We start from the raw sequence: 12,301 nt of genomic DNA on the forward strand, positions 1-12,301 counted from the left end.
GAACTCCATGAATAACTCCCTAGTCAAAATTGTATATTCAAAGTGATTGTTGCTCTCCATACAGTTCCTTTCGATCTAATCTCCAATATGATTAATTTGACTCCGCTTCAAGAAAATACTTTGTCTCCACTTGATCTGTATACTTGATCTGGCACTTAAATTACGAGAATACATCTGTGAAGCTCATCTGATATTGGGTTTAATATCTTGGTGTCATTTGATATACTGTGATCAGACCCATAGTCACTGATAAATTGCCAAGTTTGGCAAGTCATTTGAACACTAATACAAGGGTGTAAGAGACAGGACACATGAAAATTTTGTCAAGTAAATGTTCATTTGCTTTTGCTGCAAACGTTCCCACATCAAGTCTTGGCTGGTGGTAAACAATTGGAAAATTAGGTTCCAAGAACTTGGCCCAGCAAATATTAGATGCTTCCAGGTATATGTGTCACACAAAGAAGCCAATTTTACTTGCTGAAGACTAGTTATTCTAATTTCAAGATATTTCTCTTAGAATGAAACAATAATTAACTGATTTATTAATGACTGATCTTTATCATCAGGTCAGAAGTGGAACTGTTTCCTGATTACTGCATGATATCAATTTCCATACACAGCTGTTGAGAAGATTAATCAATTCATGGCTGCACACCATGAATGGGTGCCATGCAGGTATTGGTCATTGAGTGTCTTCGACAGGCTAAAACATTCAGTGGAATTACCATGGCTCGCAATGTCCTTGGGTTTGATTGGGAGAAAAAATCAAAAATACTGTGCCACAAGAATGGGCCAAAGTTCAAAGATCAGATTTATTGTCTGAGTACATGCATGACATTACATACAACCCTAAAACATGAAAGTCACCCTGGTTTGAAGGAAAAACACCATGCTGGAGAAATTCAGCAGATCAGATAGTGTCCTTTATACAGCAAAGATAAAGATACAGAACCAATGTTTGGGACGAGCCCTTTTCTCATACCTTGATGAAGAACTCTTCATTTCCAGTTAATACTTTGGCACATGGCAATGCTCTGGGCATTGCTTCCACAGAGGTGGCCTCCGGTGAGAACTTGTCTGAGACAGCTCATGCTTGGCACAATTCTGGTCCTCGTTAGAAGGAAGTCTAGCTCTCTTATACCTGCATCAATCAAGCAATTAGGCATGCTCACAAACACTTCTGAAGCCAACTGTGCCCTGAACTGAGGGGATGATGTATAAAAAGTGTTGTAATTTCGACATGGTAAAACCAAAATGTATGTAAATAACCTTGAATTAAATCTGAAATGAGCATTTTAATTACAGTTGAATTGTTTGATTATAAATTTAAAACTCTGGAGCTTGGGCAAGTAAAGGGAAAAAAAGTGTTCTTGTCCCAAACATTAATCAGGCTCCATCTGGTCAACTACCTTCGTCTGTAAGCATACCTCTGTGAAGATGTGGACAGTTTTGAAGAACTCAGCAGAGTTGTATTGTGTAGGCAGTTAGAATAAATTTATTTTTGTTGGTCCTTTTGGGTTTGTGGGTTTTTTTTAATTATAAAGGAATTTATCGGAGCCACGAAAGATGAATTATTTCCTCCATTGATGGACTCTGGGGCCTTGGCATAATGTTAAAATTAAAATTGGTGACATCAACAAGGGCCTTTTTATTAGAAAAGGTGGTACAAATCTGTAACACTGCCCACTGTCTCTATCCCCTTCCATCCCTACTCATTCCACCCACTGCCTTCCCTTTCACGTGCACGTTGGAGCAGTTGATTTTTTTTTTAAATCAACCATGATTCAATCGAATGTTGATTAGCACTGAAGGGCAGAATTCTGTTCCTAATTTGGTTTATCAGTAAAGTAATTCCCAAGTTACAGTGCCAGAAGTTAGCTTGTTGATTGACCGAGGTATGAACTCAGCAAGTGTTTATGCAGTAGGATTTGGATTTTCAGTCCTTAAAGAGGCATCCATTAAAACGTTAGCAGGCACATAATAAATGTTTTACATTTTTTATATATAACTTGACTTAGTAAGGAGTGCATTCTCTGAGTTGCAATGAACAGTGAAAATGCAGTTCTGACGAGTTTTAAACAAAGACTAAAATATATTGATCTATGGTAGCTTATTTATACACCGAAGTGCACATTTTCTTTGTTATTTAATGCTTTTCAGAATATCAATGTGAAGAAAAATCTAAAATGACTTTAGTTCAACAGCACACATTCTCAAAGAATTATTTCATACCTGTTGGCAATTCTTTCTTTCTTTGGCTTGGCTTCGCGGACGAAGATTTATGGAGGGGGTAAAAAGTCCACGTCAGCTGCAGGCTCGTTTGTGGCTGACCAGTCCGATGCGGGACAGGCAGACACGATTGCAGCGGTTGCAAGGGAAAATTGGTTGGTTGGGGTTGGGTGTTGGGTTTTTCCTCCTTTGCCTTTTGTCAGTGAGGTGGGCTCTGCGGTCTTCTTCAAAGGAGGCTGCTGCCCGCCAAACTGTGAGGCGCCAAGATGCACGGTTTGAGGCGTTATCAGCCCACTGGCGGTGGTCAATGTGGCAGGCACCAAGAGATTTCTTTAGGCAGTCCTTGTACCTTTTCTTTGGTGCACCTCTGTCACGGTGGCCAGTGGAGAGCTCGCCATATAATACGATCTTGGGAAGGCGATGGTCCTCCATTCTGGAGACGTGACCCATCCAGCGCAGCTGGATCTTCAGCAGCGTGGACTCGATGCTGTCGACCTCTGCCATCTCGAGATGTTGGCAATTGATACAATTGTAAAAACCTGCATGACATGATACACTTACCTTAATTCTGAGTTTCTATGGTGAAGAAGACTATATTGGATTTAGTACCGTGGTCTCTAGAATATTTACAGACTTGATTGAAACAATCCCTGTTTTGTATATCAAATTAGATTCTATTTAAGGGATAATTAACATCAGACTGCATTCTATAATAATCAAAACTAAATAACTAAGAAATAATCTACACATTTTGCATGGAAATGAGTCACTGAATAGCTAAATCAGTTGAAACCGAGGAATGGAAATTAAATGTTTAGAATTCTACGCAGTCAAAAAAGCCTTAAAAATCAATTGTGAAATCTTTAAAACTAGTCTCCTGTCTAACCAGATATTTTTTCCAAAAGCCTGTAGATACTGAGCAACAAAAATGAATTTTTAAGTTTTTTTTTTCAATTTCATATCTTTTTAAGTCTCTTGATAAATTAGTTTTGTTGAAAAGTGACAATAAAGTTCATTTTTTATGATTCAAAAAACCAAAATAAAATACAGTAAATTTATCGATGTATGCTCTGGTGAATCAAGAGAAACCTGGTCAATTAATTGCAGTTAGCACATGCCAAAATTGTGATGGATATGTAGAACCATAGAAGACTACCTAGCACATAAACGGGCCCTTCCACTCATCTTGTCTGCTGGGGAAAGGCAGAAGATGGAAAGGCAAGTCAAATTGCAATTCTTCATCTGATTCAGACTGATATTGGAAGGAGACCGGAAATATAGTTACCACTGAACTTTAATGGATCACTTACCAATGCTTTGATCAGATCGGAGCAGCAGAATGGCAAAAGACCTGGATTATCATTGTGAGGATTTGGTTGTGTAAATTGAGATTATACTTGTAGGGATATGAAGCAAGGAAAGCCAAGATTTTGTGGTTAGAGAGCAGTTTGAGGACAAGGTTTGGGACATGACCAGATTCATTATAAAGCTTATTGGTCATCCTTCAGTTTGAGGAAGTCATATTGTTGTGCAGTACATCTGTGGACATGAAGGTGGCTTTGCAGTCCCAGTCTGGAAGCGCAAAGTCTAGCACAGTCGGGGCACTGGAGGTCCATTGTTGTAATAACTGTGCCTGCTGCTCTGCGACGTCGTTCACAGCCTCCCACCAGTTATTGGCAATGCCTGTCTTCAAAACTGGTGTAGGTTTCTTCGTACAGGGCTCACCGATAGGACCTGTCAGCAGCTGCAACTTCTAGTTCTCTTGGCAGGGTGCCACAGTAGCTTAGGGTTTCCTTAACAGCATCTTTATAGCGCTTGCATGGATGACGTCTCCCTCTGGTCTTCAGTTCACTATGGAGCAGCTGACAAGGAATATGGTGGTCGTCTATTCTGATGATGTGTCCCGCCAACCACATCTGGGCTCAAAACTAGTGGACTTCACACGACCTAAGACCTACAGGTTGTAGATGCGGATTCCAAGGACGGAACGGATGGCGCGCATGTGGGATTTCACCAGTTCCATCTCGGTATAGAGCCCAAGTCCATCCACTGGCCATGCATATAGCAATACATTTCCAAAACCTACTTTCAAAACCGACTTACTCAGTAATTAGTTTTCTAATAGCATTCTATGGCTTAGCACAGACAAAAGTGGTTATCAGTTCCTATCATGTATTTAGACTTTCTGATCAAAGGAAATATCTGTCATGTAAAGTCAGAGAGAAGAGCCATGATTTAATGTTATCAAAACTTCGAAAATCACACTAAAGGAGACCAAGGCCCAAACAAAAGGACAATTATGCTGCAATAGTTGTTTTGGGGCTAGACAATTGACCTCCCCGTACCCAACCACCACCTCAGCCCCAACCTATGAACCATGACAATTTGTGTATTTGGATTCAAGAACCTGGGAGTCGAATAAAAGCTGCAATAATTTTGTCAACTCTGAAGTCAACCAGGTTCAATGCAATCTTGCATGCATGTGACTTGAGTGCTATTGTGATTTAGTTTCTTTGGCCTCTGGCAAATGACTGAGTGACAGATCAGAATTTAAAGGAAATGCGAATGGATCAGTTCAGAACTCTGCTGTGCGGAGCAGTTGATTCTACATCCTGGATAAAGATGTGCAAGGTCGGAGAATTAATCCAATGAGCTGCAAAACCACAAATTTATCCTGAATTATCTTTATCCCAGGCCCCCCTTCACCATTTTTGAGTGCATGTAGCTTATTGGCAGAATAGATTGTCCAGAAGTGGGATTTGATTATGTTCAGTTTGGTAAAGGGTAATTTCAAATTCCTGGGTGTCCTCATCTCTGAAGATCCATTCATTCACCCATACAATCACGAAGAAGGCTCATTAGCATATACTTTGCTAGGAGTTTGAGAAGATTTGGTACGTCATCGAAGACTTGCAAATTTCTGCAGGTCTACTGCGGAGAACATAACTGTCTGGTCTGGAGGTGCCAGTTCACAGGATAGGAAAAGGCTGCAGAGTCGTGAACTCAGCCAATGCTATTAGTCTTCACTCCATTAAGGTCATCTAAAGAGGCGGTGTCTCAAAAATCAGCCTCTGTTATTACCACCCAGGCCATGCCCTCTTCTCACTGCTATCATCAGGAAGAAGGTACAGGAGCCTGAAGATGAAAACCAGCTTCTTCCCCTCTGCCATCACATTTCTGAATGGACATGATTGACAAAATTATGGCAGATTTTACGATTAGACTTCTAGGTTCTATTTTTTTCTTTGAATATTTTATTGTGAGAAGTTTCAATCAAAGCGAAGAACAATCAAAAAGATTAATCAAGCCCTTGTTTAGGGGTTCCCGTCTGAAGTAAAGAATATATTTTTGAAAGAATTTTTTTGTGCTTCCCTTTCACTAGGGGTAAGATTAGTGCTGGACCTAATTTTTCTCTTAAATAAAATCTTAACTGAAGATGGGAGAAAAAAATATGTATTTAAAACTCCATATTTATTCCTAATTTGCTCAAATGTCATGAATTGTCCCCGCTCATAATACCTGGACCCTCTCTATGACCAAGTGTCCAGGATTTTATTAAAAACTCATCAATGGAATTAACATATTTTGAACCAGGGGTGTTTTAGGTTACTTCCAGGTTCTTGTATCCAAATACACAAATTGTCATGGTTCATAGCTCCCTACCTCACTTTTTCTCTTCTTTTGAACTAATTTTTTAAATGTAATTTATAGAAAATGTTGGACCTGTAGTGGTGTCCATGGGAATAAATTCTGATTCTGAAGGTTGGCTGGTCATCACAACCCTGAATTGGATAAATCTGCTGGGTTTGCATCAATCAAGCTAATGAAACCTCATACGTCACTTTCAAAGAATGAATTGATGTTAAAAATCAAAGAAGGGGCAAAATACCACCAACAGCATCAAATTGATATGTTATTGCCATTTAATATTGCGTTCTGTCTTTTACTCCTGCATAATTGTCAAGTTGGAAAACCAACCTTGATTCATTGGGAGCATATAGAAATGTGAGACATCTGGCAAATATTGTGGGGTTCCTTAATAGCCAGCAGGTTGTTGGCATTGCTGAATGTTTCCATAACAGAGTCCTGTAAAAAATTATTTGAGAAATATATATATATGTATGCATATATATTTCAATAGCTTGATTGTGTTCAAAAGTGAAATCAAAACTACTTTCATAAAATGGCAAGAGGATGTTAATCCTATACTGCGAGTTAAAAATGTTTGTTAAAAATTGTGCAGTACTTTTATAATTAAATGCCTGCAAGTTGAATAATAAATTTGGAAATGTACAAAAATTGCCTCAAAGCACCAAACTGACCAACAGGTGATCATGATGGCCAATGTGAGATTTATTTCCTCACTGGGAACAGTATTCCAGATGGTGATTAGCTGGGGCAAAAGTGTCCATTGCAGGCTGAAACTCACTTTGATGTGAAATTTTTGGTTCATTAATTTCGCAATAATTACAGTTCTGTGTCTATGCCCCATTGGAATTTTTTGTTGATTTATTATTCCAAGACCAATCGCGACACATTTAATCATTTGGCTCCTGCAAGAATACTTTTTTAAAAAGCTATAATCTGATAAATACAGCCAAGGCGTTGAATTATTTCCCATCGTCAAATTCCAATAGCCTGTTACTTTGTTTTAAACTGCATTGCCTAAAGTTTTAGGAATGTTTCCACTTGTCATCCAACAATTATTTAGTAGGAAACTACAGTACTGAATCAAAAGCACAATTCTGATCACTCGCGACCAGGTATTTTTGAGTTATTTACATAATGATATTGCGCAGGACTGCACTGGTTTATCAATTTAATGAAAAGTTTACTCTAATTCACGTGCTGTGAAGGTACTCTTTGCATTGTGGGATAATTGTAGTTGCCCCCATTTTACCTTTCTTTTCCCCACTGAAGTAACCTTGGCCAAATGCACTTGTTTCTGTGAAGACGCTTCCTCTCATTATTCTCTGGAGTGATGCAATTACACTGGACAACGAAGATTTTTCTTCCTGTAAACTTTTGGGTGGATTTTGGGCTGTTGATCATTAAAATTGCTTTGAAATGTTCCTCTCACACACCTTTATATATAACTTTTTTTGTGATTTCCTGTCATATTTTAAGTGTACTTCAAGCATGCGAAACCAGGATGTGCCATATGTCGTTGAAAATTCATTTTCTGCATTGAACTTGGACTTTTTCCTGGCTGATCTTGGTGCCATCAGTGATTTCACCAGGACATTGTGAGCATGGAAAAGTGGTATCCGGGCTACTGGAATCCATCAATGCTTGCCAACTGTTTTTGGATACTGATGTGAGAGGCATCAGATGCTGAGTACAACTGAAAATCAGCAGCAAAACATTATTAGGTCAGTTGAACTAATGCAATGTGTCAGCGTCATTATACGATTAAACATGATCATTTCAATAAGCATTAATTTAATGTTTTTCCAACTTCCTACGTGATGCAGCAAATCGGAAATTCTGTGTGTTCAGCTTGACATTGTCTATCATAATCCCAATTTTCTTTTCAGGTAGCAAATCTTTTGAAAACATTTGTTGTCCGGTGTTATCAGAAAGTGTAACCTTAAACCTCATTTTGGCAAAGAATTCTGCCCAGAATTTGTCCCCTTTTACAGTTGTTGCATTGTTTTACCCTAATTTACTAACATTTACAATATTTTGCCTTCAATGGGGAAAGTAATTAAATGTTCTCCCTATTGCTAAATTTCTTTCATCGCATACGAGAAGGTGCAGCATCCTTTTAATCGTAAATAGTGACTTTGTAGCGGTACACTTGGAGGGAGTGGGCAGAACCAGCGCTAGCAGCTCCTGTCTTGTGACAGCTAGACACAACAGTCTCCTATCTGCTGGCAACTAGCCACCACAGCCACAAGGCCTAGTGACTCAGCAGCACCTGTAGGTCTACTCAGAAGCCCTGGCCTACTCAACATAGCACTGCAATGATGCCAGGTCAATGTTGTGAGTCTGTTTTAAGCCTGATAACACAGTAATAAGCACTTCCAAAGCCTTCGACACCGTGAGTAGGAAAGGGCTTTGGCAAATACTAGAGTGCCTCGGATGCCCCCCAAAGTTCCTCAACATGGTTATCCAACTGCACGAAAACCAACAAGGCCGGGTCATATACAGCAATGAGCTCTCTGAACCCTTCTCCATCAACAATGGCGTGAAGCAAGGCTGCGTTCTCGCACCAACCCTATTTTCAATCTTCTTCAGCGTGATGCTGAAACAAGCCATGAAAGACCTCAACAATGAAGACGCTGTTTGCATCCGGTACAACATGGATGGCAGTCTCTTCAATCTGAGGCGCCTGCAAGCTCACACCAAGACACAAGAGCAACTTGTCCGTGAACTACTCTTTGCAGACGATGCCGCTTTAGTTGCCCATTCAGAGCCAGCTCTTCAGCGCTTGACGTCCTGTTTTGTGGAGACTGCCAAAATGTTTGGCCTGGAAGTCAGCCTGAAGAAAACTGAGGTCCTCCATCAGCCAGCTCCCCACCATGACTACCAGCCCCCCCACATCTCCATCGGGCACACAAAACTCAAAACGGTCAACCAGTTTACCTATCTCGGCTGCACCATTTCATCGGATGCAAGGATCGAGAACGAGATAGACAACAGACTCGCCAAGGCAAATAGCACCTTTGGAAGACTACACAAAAGAGCCTGGAAAAACAACCAACTGAAAAACCTCACAAAGATTAGTGTATACTGAGCCGTTGTCATACCCACACTCCTGTTCGGCTCCGAATCATGGGTCCTTTACCGGCATCACCTACGGCATCTAGAACATTTCCACCAGCGTTGTCTCCGCTCCATCCTCAACATTCATTGGAGCGACTTCATCTCCAACATCGAAGTACTTGAGATGGCAGAGGCCGACAGCATCGAATCCACGCTGCTGAAGATCAAACTGCGCTGGGTAGGTCACGTCTCCAGAATGGAGGACCATCGCCTTCCCAAGATCGTGTTATATGGCGTGCTCTCCACTGGCCACTGAGACAGAGGTGCACCAAAGAAGAGGTACAAGGTCTGCCTAATGAAATCTCGGTGCCTGCCACATTGACCACCGCCAGAGGGCTGATGTTGCCTCAAACCGTGCATCTTGGCGCCTCACAGTTCGGCGGGCAGCAACCTCCTTTGAAGAAGACCGCAGAGCCCACCTCACTGTCAAAAGACAAAGGAGGAAAAACCCAACACCCAACCCCAACCAACCAATTTTCCCTTGCAACCGCTGCAACCATGTCTGCCTGTCCCGCATCGGACTTGTCAGCCACAAACGAGCCTGTAGCTGACGTGAACATTACCCCTCCATAAATCTTCATCTGCGAAGCCAAGCCAAAGAAAGAAGAAACACTTCTCTCTTTGCTGGCTGACAACTTCAGGTGTGGTCTCATGATTTCAGCATGATGGTGGTATGAGCACAAACATCATCTGCCACAACTTAGTATATTTATAAATTTGTATATTTGTCCATGACACCTTGTATTTCAGCTAGCTGTACAGTTTTTATGGCTGAAACCCAATATGTTCTCTGTATTGATCTGAAATTGAGTTGTATAGAATGAAGGTGTAGGCATGGAGATCGTGGGGAAAGTTATTGTCCTCGGGTCCTCAAGACTTCATGATCTGGACCTATTTCTTCTCAACTGTTCTATTTCTAATCGAGACCTTTTTCTCAAAAGTGATGAAAGAATTTGGGACTTCACCTATATGGGTTTGTGAGGTTTACTTTACTGTTCTTCCAATTTAAATGTACCTCTGTAAAGAGAAAAAGAAATCAAAGTTTGGATTTATTGTCGGAGTGCATGCACAACATCACATACAACCCGGAGTTTCTTTTTCCTCTGGGCCAGACAGAAGACTCCTGAAGGCCAGTTAGGTTTATGTGAATTGACATGTTTTTTAATCTGTTCGTCTGTCTTTGTCAATGTGGTTTGGTACAACTGTGTAGCCTGTTAAGTTTTTTTTCGAAGATCATTTGAGTCAGTTACCTTTGGGAAGCCAGTAAAACATCACAATAAAATAGGAATTTGATCAGATGACCAGGAAAAATTCCCATGTTCTTCAAATCCCCTTCATCAGCAAAGAAGCCACCTTTACCATGATAATATTGCCCACATCCCAATCACTCGATTTGAAGCCCAAATGATTATACATCACATATTCCACTTCTGATTTTTCACAAGTTTCAGTCAATTAAGGTTATTGCTGTATTCTATTGCGTTCCATTTCTCACTGGCCAACCCTGTTGTTGACCTGCAATGGCTCCTGTGGGTTAAATGTATAACTCCTCCCCTTGTATCAGAAGCCCTCAGTGATGTTGCCTCCTCCAGCCTAACATGTAATCCCTCACAAATTTTGTTCCAACTTCAGTTCCTTCTTTACAGTCCACTGTTATGTGCAATCAATAGCTCAAACTCCGGCATTGCATCCACTAATATAAAGTTGCTTAAAATAGGAGTTTAAAGTCATTTCTTAGACATGTGGTCACCTCAGCTGGTAGAGAGAACTGGGTTGTGGACTGTTGGAGACTGGCTGAAGATGTTGGAACAAGAATCAGAGAGGGTACCAAGGGTGTGTGTGGAAGGTTTCCTCATCATGTGGGAGGCTTGAGCTGATGATGGCTTGGACTGGACTCTTGCATGGCCGTGGGGGCTGCGAAAGCGCTGGAAGTGAATCCACGGCCACTTGGTGTCTCTGAGGGAACTCCTGCCGTACCAATTCCGTGTAACATTGCAGTCTTTATTACATGACAATAAATAGAATCTTGAATAGAGTTAAATCTATGATGCTGTTTAGAACATTCTTTGTGCATCTATCAGAGTCAAGATGACTGACGTTAAAGCACTTTTGGATGATCTGATATTTTGAAAGATATGCTATTGTACTTTCTTTATCAAGTTTCTTTGGAATTTTCTGGATGTTTGAAAGGTTTGTATGATTAGTGCTGGTAGTAATGTCGTTACTTCTCTACTAAATATGGTCAGAAATAAAATATACCAATTGTTAATGGGACTAGCAGCATTGTCATTCTGCTTGTGTCACTTCTACTTCCTTCCCACTGATTTTTGGATCATTTGCATGCAAAATTGTTGCCAAGTTTTGCTTTCCATGCTACAGAAATGTTAAGAAGATGCAAGTTGTAAAAAAAAATGGAAGCAGGGTACTTCACCATTTAGGCCAGCTCTGCCATCCAGTAATTCATGACAGCCCATCTTTTAGCTCTTCACTAACCTTTCTTCAGTGACCCCATATACTTTATTCAGTCATGTTTAAAATTCTATATGATAAAAGTGAAAAGGCACGCAAGTTGGAAGTGAGAGAAATAGACAAGAGCACATTAGTGTAGGAACTGTGAGACCGCAATGATCAAATCCACTTATTTCAACCTGATTGAAACATTGTGCTTCCATTATGTACTTCGAAATAGACATTTGGCACAGTGAAGTCTCATTTGTTCTTTTATGCATTATTTCTCAATATTGTCTGATTGTGAACTTGATTGACTTGAAATGTTAGCACCATAATACTTCCCATATATTTCGGCAAATAAGTCGACCCCCTCCCCTTTTTCAGCCTCATTTTTAATGGTTTTATCATATATCAGGCGTATATCGACCCCCTAAAAGTAGCATTGACTGAGCTGCTGGGCATTGGCCGGTTGTATAGGTTAACCCCCAAGAATCCCAATGACTGAGCTGTTGGGTGTTGGCTGAAGGTGCTTGTTATCGTGGAGGCTCCAGTGAAATGATGAAAATATGAAGCAAGATTTCAGCTAGAATAAAAATGGCCAAAAAAGCCAACAAGTTTACTGCTGCAAGAAAATTTGATGTATACGAGAAGTTGGTAAGAGATTGGAGAAAGATGGAAGAGACTCTAAGAAAAATACCAGAAAGCCAATGTTCGCTGAAAAAAGGAGTCACTCATTGGCCAGAGTTGGAAAATCATGTTGCAGCATGGGTACCTGAACAGAGGCAATATTGAAAACAATCACATGAAATAAAATAAGAGCATTTGCTCTGAAGTGAGCAAAGTTGCACCCGGA

The 12,301-nt window shown here is 40.5% G+C and overlaps 1 protein-coding gene across 10 annotated transcripts in view; it reads left to right on the forward strand.

Moving 5' to 3' along the window:
* Positions 1-12,301, forward strand: part of cttnbp2nlb (CTTNBP2 N-terminal like b) — a 92,755-nt gene that overhangs the window by 41,206 nt on the left and 39,248 nt on the right. The window contains exon 1 of one of the 10 annotated variants that reach the window (XM_069941968.1): positions 11,080-11,187. The exons of the other annotated variants lie outside the window; for them this stretch is intronic. The gene's annotated coding sequence lies outside the window, so the exon portion shown is untranslated. Of the gene's footprint in view, positions 1-11,079; positions 11,188-12,301 lie in introns of those variants that run through there. 10 annotated transcript variants of the gene reach the window in all.

Source organism: Narcine bancroftii, chromosome 5, assembly GCF_036971445.1.
Source record: "Narcine bancroftii isolate sNarBan1 chromosome 5, sNarBan1.hap1, whole genome shotgun sequence".
Taxonomy (NCBI): Eukaryota; Metazoa; Chordata; class Chondrichthyes; order Torpediniformes; family Narcinidae; genus Narcine; species Narcine bancroftii.